The following is a 19,291-nucleotide window of genomic DNA, read 5'->3' on the forward strand; positions in this document are numbered from 1 at the left end:
TAAATTCTTGCTGAATGCTCACAGTTATAATGTGTTAGCTTTAAAATTATGCGATAATTGTGCAGAGTCCTGGGTGTTAACTTTTATTTTAGAAACTTAAAAGAAATGAATAGCTAATGGTTTCTACAAGAGAGTTAGATTCTTCTGTTGTTGCAACGGTTAAGGAATCTACACTGGAATGTTTAATTTTCTTCTACTAACCATTGATACCAAAGGTGGTCCTGACTAATTTAGATAAAGTATATATGCAAGCTGTCACTTGTCTGAAGAAGGGTATGCCATGTAATACCAAAATTGTAGGTGGGGAGGAAGGTCTTCTATGAGATGTGTTGAATATGTAATCACATAAGCATCAAAGGGTATGTGTACACTGCAAGGTAAGCCCAGGGGTCAAATCAGACTCAAGCCTAAACCGCACTTCTGTCTAAACACAAATTGCACTAACCCAGTGCCGCAGGACTCCATGGGGAGGGAAGATCCAAGCCTGAGTCAAGCCAGGACTCAGGGTTCAAGCCTTATTGCTTTACAGTGTAAATACAGCAGCACGAGACTCATGCTCTGGGAGTCCACTAAAAGCATTCCACAAGCCTCCGGGTAAACTTTTTGTCTGGACAGTCAAGTTTTCTCACTGCACCCACCAGCAAAGGCCACATTTTGGGAGGGCACTAGAAGTTGTAGATATGCGTGGCTGGATGCAAGCCCGCATAATATAGCGTAGACACCGAAGCCCCAGGTTGGGACCCAGGGGTCAACAATCCCTAACCTGGGGTTACAAATGAGTGTAGACGCTCAAGCCCTAGGTTAACAAACCCAGAGTCTACTAACTTGAGTTCTGCTAAGCCTGGGCTTACATTGCAGTGTAGACATATCCTAAGAAATAAGCTCCAAGGGTGGGATCCGCAAAGGGATTTTGGCATTAGGCATTACAATGCTGAGTGTCACAGTGCCTAGAAAATCACAGGAACAATTCTGCCATCCACAAATCCAAGTTTGGCACTTAAGCTCCTTATACAATGAATAGGGAGAGATAGGTGCCTAAAAATGGGATCCACAAAAGCCAGCATGCTAGAAAGGGTGCCACCTAACCTAGCCAATGGGAAATGCTGATGATGGGGGGGGGAGGGTGTTAAACCCCTCTTCTCTCTGAGATAGGTGCCTAAGTCCAGGCTGCAGGGAGGTGCCTGTCTGCTCAGAACCAGCCACCTGGAGTCAGATGGATCGGCGCCTAAGTCACTTCTTGCAGGAATGAGTTCAATGCTTGCCTCACACTACGCAGATGGTTGGAGGAGGAGGTGGTGATGAGGGCCTTCCCCCTCATAACTTTTAGCCTAGTAGTTAGGGCACTCACCTGGGATGTGAGAAACTGAGGTTAAATTCCCCCTCTCTCTGCCAGAGGTAGAGAGGATTTGATTAGGGGTCTGCCACCTCTCAGGGGAATGATCTAACCACTGAGCTATTCCGATGTGGGCTTCCCTCAATTTCTCCTGTTGAAACTGTTCCACTGTGGATAAATAATGAAAGAATGGTTGGAGCAGGGGGACTGGACCTGCAGCCTCCCACCTCCCCAGGTGGATGCTCTTACCACTGGACTACAGAGCCATTCTGTCTCATGTGCTCCCTCCCACGCAACAGTCTTTGCGTCCGAGAGAGAGTGAGTGTGCCTTTGGGACCCACTCCAGTAGATGTGCTCAAAAGCTGCCTAGTGGATCGGGCCCTGCATGTGACTTAAGCGATAGGACAGGACCTGATCTGCTAGGCATGCTCACGGGCCGCCAAGTGGATCAGGGTCTGCATACAACCTAGGTGGATGAAGATGTATCTTCCCCTGGTTTGTGAATTGCCCTGGGGCATAGGGCTTAGGCAGGAGATGGACAGCTAGAGGGTGGCAGCAGTGTACTTAGATTCATAGATACTAAGGTCAGAAGGGACCATTATGATCATCTAGTCTTACCTCCTGCATAACGCAGGCCACAGAATTTCACCCACCCACTCCTGCGAAAAACCTCTCACCTATGTCTGAGCTATTGAAGTCCTCAAATCGTGGTATAAAGACTTCAAGGAGCAGAGAATCCTCCAGCAAGTGACCCGTGCCCCATGCTACAGAGGAAGGCGAAAAACCTCCAGGGCCTCTTCCAATCTGCCCTGGAGTAAAATTCCTTCCTGACTCCAAATATGGTGATCAGCTAAACCCTGAGCATATGGGCAAGATTCACCAGCCAGATACTACAGAAAATTCTTTCCTGGGTAACTCCGATCCCACCCCATCTAATATCCCATCACAGGCCATTGGGCCTATTTACTATGAATATTTAATTACCAAAACCATGTTACCCCATCATACCATCTCCTCCATAAACTTATCAAGTTTAATCTTAAAACCAGATAGATCTTTTGCCCCCACTGCTTCCCTTGGAAGGCTATTACAAAACTTCACTCCTCTGATGGTTAGAAACCATCGTCTACTTGCCCCAGGGTCTACAATTTAGCTACCTAGGGAACTTTTACAGTGGAAAGGTAGGCACCAAGTGAATTTAGGTGCTTACAGGGTTAGGTGACAGCCAAGCAGGAGTTTTATGGATCTCAGTGATGCATATGGGGACTTAGGCACCTAACTCTGGAGTTTAGGTATTTAAGTCGCTTTGTGGATCACACCAAAAGCTTGTTGAATTATCAGTAAGGAAACAACCATTTAAGAGGGAATGGGAGTTTTGACTACTTATTCAAACCATTTTTTAACAACAGATGATCAGCTGGAGGGAGATATGGTAGATGGGTCTTTAATCTTTCTAGTATGGCTGAGCAGACATAGAATGCAAACCACCCTGCTTATCTAGTCTGCCTGGCCTAATGAAATGCTAGGTGCACTTACTACATTAACTGTCAACATTATTTACTATTTATAGCTTTACCACTCTAAGTGCCATCAGAGAATGTTCTTGATGAGAAGAAATAGGAGACAGTCTGCTCCAGCTTCCCTCCACAATATGAGACTTGAGCTGCAGAGAAGATCGGGACTTTGGGTAAGCATGTTTTATTCTAAAGTGTATCAATGTCTTTGTCTTTTTTTTTTTTTGAAAGCTATGCTTGAATTTACTGCTGAAATACTTTGTTTCTGCTTCTCTGTTCTCTCCAGTTGTGGGTGCTAACAGAAAACTCTGGATCCATGACTTTTGGTGACTCCTAAGAAGCTTGTACACTGCCATCCTGTGTTGGAGGCAAGTACTCCTTATTGGAAATACACAGACGTGAAGATGTTTCCTTCATGGCATCTAGTATGTTGTATTTTTCTCCACCTGAGTTAACTGATGTTTCCTTTCAGCTGCAACTGACATTTTTAGTTCTCCTCCAGAGACAGGATTTGTTTGCAAGTCTATAATATTAAATCACAAAATACTACATTGTGTGTCAATTAAGACAGGTCTATACACAACATACCTAACACAAAAGCAATAGTTAAGACAACTTACCCTCTATTCCACTTAGAGAGAGAGAGACCTCACCATTGGAGCAATCGTCATACACCCTTAGCTTTGCCCTAGTATTGATGCTAGTCTTCCAGCAACCACTCCTCCAAGCTTTCATACCCACCACAGAGACAAGACTAAGGCCTGGTCTACACCTAAAACTTTGGTCGTCCTAGCTACGTTGCTCAGAGTGTGAAAAATTCGCATCCCTGAAAGACATAGTTAAGCCAAACTAAGCCCCGGTGTAGCTACCACTAGGTCAATGAAAGAATTCTGTCTCTGAGGAGGGTGGGTGGATGTACTACAGCTACAACAAAACCCCTTCCATCACTGTAGCAAGTATCTATACTACAGCGGTGGAGCTGCAGCTGTGCCACTGTAGTGCTTGTAATGTAGACATACTCTATGGCAGTGGTTTTCAACCTGTGGTCTGCAGACCCCTGGGGATCCGCAGGCTATGTCTCAGGGATCCGTGAAAGGTGACTATGAAAATAAAGTTTCAGATCCCAGAAAAGGCATTCCATTTTTCTGATCAATCAAAAGTATGTGACTACCTCCACCTACAGGTCAAAACCTGGAAGAAGTGTTGTTACCATAGAAGGCCACAGTTTTGCACCCTTTCTCATGCTGCATCAAATGCAGGACCTGAATAGTGATGGATTTATCAGGGATCTTCCCTAGGGCCTGTGGTTCGAAACCACCTGCTTAATAGGCTCCTAACTAAAGACTCACCACAAGAATCTGGATAACCTGATAATCTGCTGCAAAATGTGATGTTGGATTAGCAACTGGAGATCATTGACGATGTCAGACTGCAGTTTATCAGTATCTGATCTTCTGATATTGGCCAAAGTTTCGGCAGGCCCACCCTGGCCTGAACTTGAATAAATTCCCTCACCCCCCTACAGATCTCTGCACTATCCTAAGAGCAGTGACAGTCAAGGTTCTGAAGTGTCTGAGGCATCTGTTTGGGGTCCTTGTTGGCTCCCAGTACCAAGTCTTGAAATCTATTCACCTGTAATTGAGACAAATGTTGGCTATGCCACCTTTAATCCCAGGGATATGTTTAGTGGTAAAACAGCTGTTACAGGTTTAAACATTGCAGGATAAATACTCTCACCAGCCCCAACACGCTTAGTGATTTGAATAACTAGCTGTTAATAACATGCACTACCGCCAGGTTTTCACTCCAGAATCTCACTCTGTTGTTTGCAGACTGCACCCCGTAATTTGTCACTGCAGCTAAAATGAGAGGAAGTTCCATGAAAGTCATGTCCTCAACTACTCCCCTTTGTATCCAATCAGTGGGCCATCTCTGAGCATGCCATGTGCTTTGATAGAAAAATTTTATCCAGATGCCCCTGGATTGAACTTTTAGGTCTACCTTTGCTATCGACCAAGTCTATCCATGCCATCTTTAAGATCAATTATACTGAAAGCCACCAGGGCTATAAATACCATCCTGGCTACTATTAAAAAGAAGTGATTAAATTCCAGAATTATAGCTTACAAAAAACCAGACTGTAAGTTCACATCACTCTGACGCCTATCTTATCCACCTCCCCTCTACTCCACCTTGAGTCCTATCTTATTTTACAGCTGCTTTGACAAGAACTGCCAGAGTTAGAATCAGTACTTACACTTTGGAAAGTTTGGAATTCTACCTTTCAAATAGCTAGAAAATCATTAATTTCTACTTTTAGTGGTTCCTGAGATACTGCTACTTAACCATGCCAGGGTTGTATGATGACACAGTCTCGCTGGGTAGAGATGATGAAGAAGCTATTAATGGCAGGGTGAACTTGAACAAAGGAGAGTGCATTTCTTCAAAACTGTTGTTGAATTAAGTGATGCAGAATACAATATGCTGTTCATATTCAATGGACACATGCTGAATGCAGCAATACTATTGTCCTCAATTATCCTGTAATACTTCTCTTTAAAATATTGCATCATTCTGGTATGAATTCCATAGTAAAAAGAGTATTTTATTTTCTTTCAAAATGATTCAAATACTTTAAAAGAACATGCATCATTAGGTTAATAAGTGAGATGTCTTGACTGACTACTTGTTCTGTACTACTTGGATATGCACAGAATGTCAATTTAATATCCCTTCCAGAGTATATAATCATCTCCTTAAAACTTCTGCTTCTAAAATGAAAAGATGAAGTTTTTCTTGTAGCATTCTAGTTTTGTATGTAATGAAATTAGTGCTATGGTATAAATAATGCAAGCTTCTTCTCTGAAGAATCCCATCATAAAGACTGCATTTAGTATGTGCTAATTCAAGTTTTAATGTAATGTTGCCATAAAGTTTGTTGAGTTCCTTATGGAAACATTGCATTACCCTTCCTTAGTTTTAGGCATAGAAAAAACAAATTTTTCAACTGATGAAAGAAATGCTAGTGTCTGAAAGTGTGTGTGATTTGCTTTTTTTAAACACGTGGTTCTTTTCCTCTCTTTTCTTTTCTCCACCACAGCCCTCATTTACGTTTGTAGGGAGCTGAGTCCTCACTACTACAATGGATTTCTTCATTGCAATTCTTATCAAGAGTAGCCATTGATAGTTGTACTGATTTCAAACCACAATGCCAATATTCCTTCCTTCAGTCTTTATTGTTGATATGTTACAAAATACATGAAAGAGTAATTCTTTAAATGACAGAGTAATTAACTTTTAGTAAATCTTTAAAAGGTGGAAACATTTTATGCATAAAAATAACATGTGAACCATCTTTTTGCAATGGTTGGTTATTTAGATTTTTGTATAAAACATTTAATAATGTATAAAGTGTGTGTGTATACAGCTCAAAATATAATCTAGATATAAATATATTATGCATTACGCAATATTGAGTGGAGTGACACTAAGGGTTTTATTAACATGAGTTCGGAAAAGCCACATTACTCCTGAGTGGTAAAGCCATTGTATAGATGTACTGTGATGTCTATATAAAAACTTTGACAGGAGTTGCTACACGCTTCCCCTATAATACACTAATATATTTATAATTCCAGTATCATGCAATATCCCTCTGTAATGAAATAGGCTTGTTTACACAATACAACACAGTGTCTTTCTTATTAAAAACTCTCCTTATACAAATGATATACTCTACATTTTACATCTTGGAAATATGAGCTAATACCAGATTTGTTTTCCCCATTCTTGTATATTTAGGTATATTATTGTTTTTTTAAAAAACAATGAACCTATTGGAAAGAAAATGTTTAACTAAAATATATCATGAATATTAAGATGAACCGATAATTCATTGGTGCAGGGCTAGGTACTGATTGTTCAAAGCCACATTCTGATTGGCTGGTTGTGCCTTTCAGCTGACATCCAGTAACTCATAATGATTCCAAGTTTGAACTCTTTCACTACATTGTACACACAGAAGTCTCCATGCCCATCATGTTGGATGGAGAAGCCATGCTGAGGGGAGGACACAGATAAGGCACTGTGTGCTGCTTTCACAAAAGCATTTTGGTGCCTATCTGCCAGTTTAAGTGCCTCAATCCAAAATTTAGATCCTCAAACACTCACTCAGCTGCTGCCTATCCTGTTGATACCTAAGAACTGTAGGTCCCTAAATTTCTGCTGCTGGGCATGTACTCAGCTACCTAGCTCAAGGCTGAACCCCAGTGAGATCCTCAAACTAGGTGTTACCCTGCTTAGCTCACCCGTGGGGCCTGATCTGGTAGGCATGCCTAACCTCACATACAAGGCTAATGGTGGTGCTGTTGCCACCCCATCCTTAAAAGCTAGTTGTTAGAGCAGTAACTCAGGATGTGAGAGTTCTGGGTTTAAATCCCCTCTCTGACTTGAACCTAGGTCTCCTACCTCTTAGGCCTGGTCTACACTACGAGTTTGTTGAATTTAGCAGTGTTAAATCGAATTAACCCTACACCCGTCCACACAACAAAGCCATTTTTGTCGACATAAAGGGTTCTTAAAATGGATTTCTGTACTCCTCCCCAACGAGGGGATTAGCACTGAAATTGACATCGCTGTTTCGAATTAGGGTTAGCGTGGACGCAATTTGACAGTATTGGCCTCCGGGAGCTATCCCACAGTGCATCATTGTGACCACTCTGGACAGCACTCTGAACTCCGATGCACTGGCCAGGTGTACAGGAAAAGCCCTGGGAACTTTTGAATCTCATTTCCTGTTTGGCCAGGCGCGCTCATCAGCACAGGTGACGATGCAGAGCTCATCAGCACAGGTGACATGCAATGCCAGAATCGAAAAAGCTCCAGCATGGACCGAATTGGATATACTGGATCTGATCGCTGTATGGGGAGACGAATCCGTGCTATCCGAACTATGTTCCAAAAGACGAAATGCCAAAACATTTCAAAAAAATCTCCAAGGCAATGATAAAGAGAGGCTACAGCAGGGACGCAACACAGTGCCGTGTAAAAATTAAGGAGCTCAGACAAGCATACCAAAAAATCAAACGGACGCTCCGGGACAAAGCCCCAGACATGCCGCTCCTACGCTGAGCTGCATGCAATTCTAGGGGGGCCGCCACCATTACCCCACCCTTGTCTGTGGACTCCGATGATGGGGTACTCTCCGCCATGCCTGAGGATTTTGCAGACAGGGAAGATGAGGAGGAGGAGGACGACAAGCTTGAGGAGAGCACACAGCACACCATTCTCCCCGACAGCCAGGATCTTTTTATCATCCTGACTGAAATACCCTCCCAACCCAATCAAGCTGGAGAAGGGACCTCTGGTGAGTGTACCTTTTTAAATATAATACATGTTTTAAAAGCAAGTGTTTTTTAATGATTAATTTGCCCTGAGGACTTGGGATGCATTCATGGCCAGTACAGCTACTGGAAAAGTCTGTTAACGTGTCTGGGGATGGAGCGGAAATCCTCCTGGGACATCTCTATGAAGCTCTCCTGGAGGCACTCTAAAAGCCTTTGCAGAAGGCTTCTGGGGAGAGCAGCCTTATTCCGTCCCCCATGGTAGGACACTTTACCACTCCATGCTAGTTGCAAGTAATCTGGTATCATTGCATGACAAAGCCTGGCAGTGTACGGTCCCGGTGTTTGCTGGCATTCAAGCAATATCCGTTCTTTAGCTCTCTGTGTTATCCTCAGGAGAGTGATATCATTCATGGTAACCTGGTTGAAATACGGGAATTTTATTAAGGGGACATTCAGAGGTGGCCATTCCTACTGGGCTGTTTGCCTGTGGCTGAAAAGAAATCCTCCCCGCAGTTAGCCAAGCAGTGGTGGTGGGGCCAATGGAGCTGAACTGTTCGTGTTTGGCTAGCAGTGAACTTCCCTGAGAACAGCCACGTGCTGGGGGAGGGGGGAAGTGATCATCCCAGAGAATTGGATGTGGGGGAGTTAGTTTGATTTCTGCTGCTGCACGTTAACACAAAAACCGCAGCACTAAATGGCCAACTCAATGGGCTTTGCTTGGTATGGGAAAGGAGGGTGCTGCTGTTATGAAGGTTGCAGAAGCTGAAAGACTATGGCTTACCATGGCCGCCTGCAAGCCAAATTCTGTTGCCCCGCACTGCATGTGTGATCTCTAACACCAAGGCCGCAGGCACTCAATATAAGATGCAAAATGCAACCTTATACTGAAATCACATGTGCTATGTAATGTGAATAGTGTTGTTCACTGTGAAAGAGTATAGCCATTGTTCTGTAAAATGTATCTTTTTAAATACTTCACTCCTTTTTTTTTGTCCTGCAGCTGCAAATGTTTCAAGCCTCCCTCCTCCGTCCCAAAGGCTATCTCAGATAAGGTGGCAAAAAAAAAGCACACACAATGAAATGTTCTCTGAGCTCATGCAGTTGTCCAGCACTGACAGAGCTCAGCAGAATGTATGGAGGGACACAGTAGCACAGTACAGGAAAGCAGCCAATGAACGTGAGGACAGGAGGGACGATCGAGATGAGAGGTGGCGGCAGGAAGATCAGAGGAGGCAGGATGCAACGCTGGGGCTACTGTGGGATCAAATGGACATGCTCCGGTGTCTGGTGGAGGTTCAGCAACGGCAGAAGGATCACAGACTGCCACTGCAGCCCCTACTTAACTGCCCTCCCTCCTCCCCAAGTTCCATAGCCTCCTCACCCAGATGCCCAAGAACACGGGGTGGGGGGGGGGGGAGGAGGCTCCAGGCACCCAACCACTCCACCCCAGTGGACAGCCCAAGCAACAGAAGGCTGGCATTCAACAAGTTTTAAAGTGGCCTTTTCCTTCCCTCCTACCCTCCTCCCACATCCCACCTGGGCTACCTGGTGAGTTATCGCCCTATTTTTATAATCAATTAATAAAGAATACATGTTTTTTAAACGATAGTGACTTTATTTCCTTTGCAAGCAAGCTGTGATCGAAGGGAGGGAGGGCGGGTGGCTTACAGGGAATTAGAGTCAACCAAGGGGGTGGGTTTTCATCAAGTAGAAACAAACAGAAGTGTCACACGGTACCCTGGCCAGCCATGAAACTGGTTTTCAAAGCTTCTCTGATGCGCAGCGCTTCCTGCTGTGCTCTTCTAACCGCCCTGGTGTCTGGCTGTGCGTATTCAGCGGCCAGGCGATTTGCTTCAGCCTCCCACCCTGCCATAAACATCTACCCCTTACGCTCACAGAGACTGTGGAGCACAGAGCAAACTTCTGCCCCTAGCCCTGGTCACAACAGGTTTGCGGAGTCACTCTTCTCCACTCAACAAATCTTGGAGGACCCTCGCTTTATTCATTTGATCTACTTGTACACCAGGTATACCTTGTTTTCTCTCCTCACCCACTCCATCATGGGCCTAGGGGTGAGTGTCAGGTATTTGTATGTACTCTTATTTTTTTTCTTCCTCCTTGCTAACTCTTCTGGGGGCTGGACTGCTATCATCAGTCCATAAAGGGCTTGCTGGTGGACAGGATGTGTCTGTGTCCTTTTCCCACTGCAACAAATGTGCAGTGAGCCAGCAAACACCTACTTTAGTCAGCTGAGGGCCAGCCAGGTAACATAACCCCACGTGTAAGTGTTGTGTAGGGAGGATGATGAGATATTCCCCCTAGGAGGTTCAAGTTCATCATTCAGATCTCCCAGTGACTATCTGGGAGTGGGCTTGCTGCCAACCCCTGTGAGCAAACCTGGAGAGTTGAGTGTAAAAACCTTTGAGAATCGAACCCTGCAGGGTTCACATGCCAACTCTTTTTTTCACCTTCCCCGAAATCTCCCTTGGTTATAAGAATTTACCAAATATCTCTTTCATACTAAAGCTCTCTGTTTTGGATTACTTTCCCCCAAATGCATTAGCTTGTGTTTCTCCATGCTAAAAATCCCCTTTCTGCCAATATTTCAACATCTCTAAATCCCCTTTCTCTGTTTTCAATGGTGCTCATGAGATTTAGCACCACCTGTGAATTTGACCAGCATTCTGCTCTCTTCTTGCATCATCCTTTCAGTTCATTAATAAAGCTGTTGAATAAAACTGTGCTAATACACATCCCTATGATACCACAGCAGATCCCTTATTGCAGTTTGGTGCTGTGCCATTTATCATTATCCTTTGTTTATGGTTAGGCAGCCAGTTTTCAACTGATATGAGATGCATACTTAAGCCAATTTGAATACATTTCTCAAGTATGGATTCTTGAAAATTACTGAATGCTAGATAGATAGATAGATATGTAATATGTACTATTATATACCCTGCATTCCATTCATCCACTTTGATTCTTAGACTAAAAAGATTGTTTTGTGTGGCATAATTTATGTGATTTATTCATTACTGGTCAGATTCCCTCCCATTTCATTCAGTGGGCATTTTCTCATTAACTTTAACTGGAGTTGGATCTCGCCCTAGAGAGCCACATAAATTTCTGATGTTTTTTTCCCCCAAAAAATATGTTCTTGGACTTTTGGAGGTGTTATTTTTAAATACTGACATTTCATTAGTTTTTTTTTAGAGTAAATGATTAGTATTTAATCAGATTTGTATGTTCTTGTGAAGTCTCCTTTAGCTGTTTAAGATTAATAGTCCCATCTAGGCTTTAAAATGAACTCATTCAAATTAATGAGATGATCAGTGGTAGGGTTCAGTCACCAGAACTCAATCCTGCTCCCATTGTAATAAACTGTAGAAATAAATAGGACAAGATCAAGCCCTTAAATGAATAGGGTAGTTGCTCTTGGTATGGTTCATTCACTTATCTGCTTCTAAACTGGCGGGGCGGGGGTGGAGAAGGAGAGCACACACATCCCAAACTCCAAATTTATCCCCTCCCTAGGTTTGCCTTATTGTTAATAGTATTGGCAAACATAAATCTCAGCCTGAGATTCCGGCAAGTATTATTCTTTTAATCTTCATTTTTTTGTTTGTTTGTGGGTTTTTGCATCCGATTGGGGCCTCTCTTCCCCCCTCCCCCAAAATGATACTTTAAAAGAAAAAATGATGGTACATTGATGGTCATGGCAAGAGCATGTCTAGTGGGTAGAACACAGAAGCCAGAACTCCTAGCATCCAAATCTATTCCAATATTAGGCGTTATCGCCCCAGATAATTTACATAACCTTTTCATGCCAATTTCCCCTATATAAATGGGAATAAAGCTACTTTATCCTCTGCTAGCACCTCAGACATTTTGGGAGGCTTGATATTTGTAGTTAAAGATAATTGTTCCTGTGAAATAGAGCGTTTGTTTATCGCTACTGTTTTATTTGGCTACTATTTAGGGAGCAGGGCACCTAGCTGACCAAAATATCACTGGCTTTTTATACCTGTTTACAGTGGTGACTAGGTGAGTCTCTGGGAATGCACTTAGACGTTGTTCATGACAAACCAACAATCCTTATTAAATGTTATTCTTCATGATAAGGAGATTTTTCTTTCTAGGGTTTGTATAATATTTTGATCCCTCAGTTAAAGATACAATAAGCCATCCTAAGGCGTCTGAGTTAACCTCAAAACTCTAGAACATAGCAAATCGATAGTGAGCATATAAATATAGACTTCAATGCACCAATCCTGTATGATGGACACAGTATCTAAACGCATTAAATCTTCCTTTAACCCGAGGAGTTGTATTATGGCAGAAATAATGGCTGTATATGCTTGGGGCTAACCTTGTGAATTAGAAATCCATTTGTTCTGTTTCTTTGGTAAAGCTCTTACGTTTCAGGAACCTGAAGTGATTCAAAAAGTATAAGTAGACAGGCTGATGTTGATGAAAGTAAATATTATAGAAAATTCATTGTAAAGAAAAGCATTACTGATAGTTCTGAGTATGGAATATCCCATTAGAACAAGATTTTTGGTACTACCAAAGTACAATGGATAACAGATACTATGAATTTCAGCTAATTCATGTTTTTGATGATGTTGTCACAGTCTTTGACTTGGTGCTGATTTGTGTTTGTATATCAACCTTTATTAAATGTTTACATGTTTAGAATATTTTGTCTTCCAACATGCTAAAATATGTAGTGGTACAAACTACCGAGCCATGGCCATCATTTGATTTCCCCCACCCCATAAGGGGGCACAGAGCAATCTGTGGTGGTTGTGGGTAAGAGGGTCCTGCTTACTATGCTAGCTCATTGCAAGTTCCCCCCCAACAGCTGTGCCAGCTCCTCTGCTGGACAACCAGTGTGACTTTGACCACAAGGAGTATAGCCAAATAGTGAGAGCCAACCTGACTGAGCAAACTAAGCATCACACTGAGAACAATGGACTCTTAAATTCTAATCCTAGCTCTAAAACTGACTCTCCCTGTAACCTTATTCAAGTCACCTTTCTGCTGAGGGATAATACTTACCTCATCTCAAGGGGATAGTGATTAATTAATGTAGCTAAAGACTTACCAGAAAGCAAATACAAAGCTTTGGTAGATGGGGGATAGTGAGTCATATCCCCCTGGCTTATTTGAAAAATTGTCCATTGAAAAACTGGTATAAGTAACTGGGCTCCACTTCATCTGTTACTGGAGGCTGGGTACAGACCCCTTCTTTTTATATAACAAGAAACTGATAAGTATTGAATTGTCCTGGGGGAATTCCGCATCACTGCGCATGCACAGAATTCATGTCTTTGCTTCCCCGCAGAAAAATAACTTCTGATAGGAAAGCAAAGGGAAGCCGCAAGAGCAGTCATGCACTCCTCCCCAGCAGCTCATGCAGGTCGGTTCAGGTGCCCGGAGCAGCTGGTAGAGACGTAAATCACCCCAGAAGGGGGCTGGACTGGTGTGTGTATGTGAGATTTTCTGTCCCTTTTGTTCGGCATGGAGGGACAGGGTTTTAGGGTGCTTCTGAGGAGTTAGGTGTGGGGCAGGCTCTGTCTCCTCAGGCAGAGCAGAATGTAGTAGCCTGCCTGCTTAGTGAATTGTTCCTGTTGTCTTTGTGAATTCCCTCAGAAGTATAAAACAGGTGTAAAAGTTTTAAGGCTCCTTTACATTGCCAGAGTGGTGTAAAGGACAGTACAGGCTTATAAATGCTTATGGTGCTTTAGTGATTAGAACTGGTCTAAATTTTTGGACTGAAAAAAATTCTTATTAAAATGTGCTCCATGAACTGTTTGTTTCCTTTCTGGAGATGGTCAATAGCCAAATTAAATTGTGAGTTTGATTCCCCAACCCTCACTTGCTCTTCAGTTGCCTATGATGTAACACTGAGCATATGGTTGCATATATTTGTTGACTAATAACTAGAAATAAAGGGTCAAACCTAGCTACAGTACTATTAGACAAAGGGGCTTTGGGGATTTCCTCCAATGCTCCCCACTCCCATTCTCCATCCATTGGATTGTAGTTTAAATAAATTACCAAAATAATTGAAACCAGCATGATTATATTGCTTTATTTTGACAAATAAAATATGCAGAATTTTAAAACATTGTACTCCAAATTTTTTTAATATTTTGGTGCAGAATTTTTAATATTTTGGTGCAGAATTCCCCCATGAGTAGTATTGGAGGTGTCCCATACAATCCTCTCTTATTCTCTAGAAAATCTGAAAAACAAACTCTGTGGATAGAGTTATGATTATAATGGATAGGAGTGAGATAGGGCTGGCTGGGACCTGAAAAATGATTCTGTAGGGCCATCCAAAATGCTTAAGCTAATCTCTAGAGAGACAAGGTGGGAAAGGTAATATCTTTTTTTGGCCCAGCTTCTGTTGGTGAGAGAGAGACAAGCTTTCAAGCCACATAGACCTAAAGAAGAGGCCTGTGGTTCAAAAGCTGGCGAGAAGAACAAAGATTCACAATGTTTGCTTTCAGGTTACAGTAAAACTGAAAACCGATCAAATTTGCACGTTTTGATCTTACTTGGAGCTGGTTAAGGTTGTCAGCTCTTCGGAGCAGGGTCTATATTTTTGTTCTGTGTTTGTATGGTGACAAGCACAATGGGGTCCTAATCCATGAGTGAGGCTTCTAGGTGCTGTAATAATAGAGATGATGGTGACTATTAATAATATTAAGCCAGTTTTATAGAAAAGTCTCTCCTTGAGAAAGCCATAAGACAATATGACAGGTTTCAGAGTAACAGCCGTGTTAGTCTGTATTCGCAAAAAAAAAAGGAGTACTTGTGGCACCTTAGAGACTAACCAATTTATTTGAGCATGAGCTTTGGTGAGCTACAGCTCACTTCATCGGATGCATACTGTGGAAACTGCAGAAGACATTATATACACAGAGACCATGAAACAATACCTCCTCCCACCCCACTCTCCTGCTGGTAATAGCTTATTTAAAGTGATCATCAAGTTGGGCCATTTCCAGCACAAATCCAGGTTTTCTCACCCTCCGCCCCCCCACACACAAACTCACTCTCCTGCTGGTAATAGCCCATCCAAAGTGACCACTCTCTTTACAATGTGCATGATAATCAAGGTGGGCCATTTCCAGCACAAATCCAGGTTTTCTCACCCCCCCCCCACCCCCACCCCCAAAACCACACACACAAACTCACTCTCCTGCTGGTAATAGCCCATCCAAAGTGACCACTCTCTTTACAATGTGCATGATAATCAAGGTGGGCCATTTCCAGCACAAATCCAGGTTTTCTCCCCCCTCCCCCCCCACACACAAACTCACTCTCCTGCTGGCAATAGCTCATCCAAACTGACCACTCTCCTTACAATGTGCATGATAATCAAGGTGGGCCATTTCCAGCATAAATCCAAGTTTAACCAGAACATCTGGGGGGGGGTAGGAAAAAACAAGGGGAAATAGGCTACCTTGCATAATGACTTAGCCACTCCCAGTCTCTATTTAAGCCTAAATTAATAGTATCCAATTTGCAAATTAATTCCAATTCAGCAGTTTCTCGCTGGAGTCTGGATTTGAAGTTTTTTTGCTGTAGGATAGCGACCTTCATGTCTGTGATTGCGTGACCAGAGAGATTGAAGTGTTCTCCGACTGCTTTATGAATGTTATAATTCTTGACATCTGATTTGTGTCCATTTATTCTTTTACGTAGAGACTGTCCAGTTTGACCAATGTACATGGCAGAGGGGCATTGCTGGCACATGATGGCATATATCACATTGGTGGATGTGCAGGTGAACGAGTCTCTGATAGTGTGGCTGATGTTGTTAGACCCTGTGATGGTGTCCCCTGAATAGATATGTGAGCACAGTTGGCAACGGGCTTTGTTGCAAGGATAGGTTCCTGGGTTAGTGGTTCTGTTGTGTGGTATGTGGTTGTTGGTGAGTATTCGCTTCAGGTTGGGGGGCTGTCTGTAGGCAAGGACTGGCCTGTCTCCCAAGATTTGTGAGAGTGTTGGGTCATCCTTCAGGATAGGTTGTAGATCCTTAATAATGCGTTGGAGGGGTTTTAGTTGGGGGCTGAAGGTGACGGCTAGTGGCGTTCTGTTATTTTCTTTGTTAGGCCTGTCCTGTAGTAGGTGACTTCTGGGAACTCTTCTGGCTCTATCAATCTGTTTCTTCACTTCCGCAGGTGGGTATTGTAGTTGTAAGAATGCTTGATAGAGATCTTGTAGGTGTTTGTCTCTGTCTGAGGGGTTGGAGCAAATGCGGTTGTATCGCAGAGCTTGGCTGTAGACGATGGATTGTGTGGTGTGGTCAGGGTGAAAGCTGGAGGCATGTAGGTAGGAATAGCAGTCAGTAGGTTTCCGGTATAGGGTGGTGTTTATGTGACCATTGTTTATTAGCACTGTAGTGTCCAGGAAGTGGATCTCTTGTGTGGACTGGACCAGGCTGAGGTTGATGGTGGGATGGAAATTGTTGAAATCATGGTGGAACTCCTCAAGGGCTTCTTTTCCATGGGTCCAGATGATGATGATGTCATCAATATAGCGCAAGTAGAGTAGGGGCGTTAGGGGACGAGAGCTGAGGAAGCGTTGTTCTAAATCAGCCATAAAAATGTTGGCATACTGTGGGGCCATGCGGGTACCCATAGCAGTGCCGGTGATCTGAAGGTATACATTGTCCCCAAATGTAAAATAGTTATGGGTAAGGACAAAGTCACAAAGTTCAGCCACCAGGTTAGCCGTGACATTATCGGGGATAGTGTTCTTGACGGCTTGTAGTCCATCTTTGTGTGGAATGTTGGTGTAGAGGGCTTCTACATCCATAGTGGCCAGGATGGTGTTATCAGCAAGATCACCGATGGATTGTAGTTTCCTCAGGAAGTCAGTGGTGTCTCGAAGGTAGCTGGGAGTGCTGGTAGCGTAAGGCCTGAGGAGGAAGTCTACATAGCCAGACAATCCTGCTGTCAGGGTGCCAATGCCTGAGATGATGGGGCACCCAGGATTTCCAGGTTTATGGATCTTGGGTAGTAGATAGAATATCCCAGGTCGGGGTTCCAGGGCTGTGTCTGTGCGGATTTGATCTTGTGCTTTTTCAGGAAGTTTCTTGAGCAAATGCTGTAGATGCTTTTGGTAACTCTCAGTGGGATCAGAGGGTAATGGCTTGTAGAAAGTGGTGTTGGAGAGCTGCCGAACAGCCTCTTGTTCATATTCCGACCTATTCATGATGACAACAGCACCTCCTTTGTCAGCCTTTTTGATGATGATGTCAGAGTTGTTTCTGAGGCTGTGGATGGCATTGTGTTCTGCACGGCTGAGGTTATGAGGCAAGTGATGCTGCTTTTCCACAATTTCAGCCCGTGCATGTCGGCGGAAGCACTCTATGTAGAAGTCCAGTCTGCTGTTTCGACCTTCAGGAGGAGTCCACCTAGAATCCTTCTTTTTGTAATGTTGGTGGGGAGGCCTCTGTGGATTAGTATGTTGTTCAGAGGTATTTTGGAAATATTCCTTAAGTCGGAGACGTTGAAAATAGGATTCTAGGTCACCACAGAACTGTATCATGTTCGTGGGGGTGTAGGGGCAGAAGGAGAGGCCCTGAGATAGGACAGCTGCTTCTGCTGGGCTGAGAGCATAGTTGGATAGATTAACAATATTGCTGGATGGGTTGAGGGAACCATTGCTGTGGCCCCTTGTAGCCTGTAGAAGTTTAGTGTCCTTTTTCTTCTTTCCACAGTATGCATCCGATGAAGTGAGCTGTAGCTCACGAAAGCTCATGCTCAAATAAATTGGTTAGTCTCTAAGGTGCCACAAGTACTCCTTTTCTTCATAAGACAATATGCAACTTGCACATAGGCTTTGTTGATTTCAGTGGAATGTTTCAGAATGGTTGTCAAACAAAGTGACTTATTGTCTATCAATTATCTGAGAAACTGTTTTATCCCAGGACTGGCCATACAGGCTATTTCAATATAAAATAAACCTGACGAAGTTTAGAATGATACAGCTGAGCCAGGAATAGAATGTCAGGAAGAAAGTGTAAATACCTAAGATATAACTTGCCACTTGAAAAACTGTGCAATTTACTTAAGAAAAAATAAGCATCCCCAAAAAACCCAAACAAAATTTACACTTAAAAATATACGTCAATCTAATGCTGTCAAGGTTCCTTACCCACTCTGAACTCTAGGGTACAGGTGTGGGGACCCGCATGGAAGACCCCCTAAACTTATTTCTACCATTCTACTATTTTTTTAACCTAAGGCACAAAGTCTTTGCCCTTGGATTAGGTAAAACGCTGCCACTACCAAGTGCTTTAACAATGAACCAGGGAACAGGACCACTTAGAGTTCCTATTTCCCCAAAGTATCGCCCCAAGCCCTTACACCCCCTTTCCTGGGGAGGCTTGAGAATAAACAAGATGAGCACAAACGAGCCTTGGATTTGTAAGACCCAAAAAACCCAATCAGATTCTTAAAAATCAGAACTTTATTAGAAGAACACAAAAAAAAAAAAGATAAGAGAACAACTCTGTAAGATCAGAATGGAAGATAATCTTATAGGCAGTCAGATTCAAAACGCAGAGAATCCCTCTAGGCAAAACCTTAAGTTACAAAAAGACACAAAAACAGGAATACACATTCCCTCCAGCACTGAATTTACAAGCCAAAACAAAAAAAACCTAACGCATTTTCTAGCTAGATTATTTACTAACTTTACAGGATTTGGAGGGCTTGCATGCTTGATCTGTTGCCAGCAAAGGTATCACACAGACAGACAAAAACCTTCCCCACCCCCTCCAGATTTGAAAGTATCTTGTCCCCTCATTGGTTATTTTGGGTCAGGTGCCAGCGAGGTTACCTTAGCTTCTTAACCCTTTACAGGTGAAAGGATTTTGCCTCTGGCCAGGAGGGATTTTATAGCACTGTATACAGAAAGGTGGTTACCCTTCCCTTTATCTTTATGACAAATGTCAAGAAAGAAAGAAAGCTCTGCATGTTTTATGGAAGTTCGTCTAGCTCACTTAAGTTTTTGAGCTGGGTGTGTGTTTAAGAAATATTGGTAAGATGGGTTTAGAGGACTTCTGTCAG

The sequence above is a fragment of the Natator depressus genome, chromosome 6, assembly GCF_965152275.1.
Source record: "Natator depressus isolate rNatDep1 chromosome 6, rNatDep2.hap1, whole genome shotgun sequence".
Taxonomy (NCBI): Eukaryota; Metazoa; Chordata; order Testudines; family Cheloniidae; genus Natator; species Natator depressus.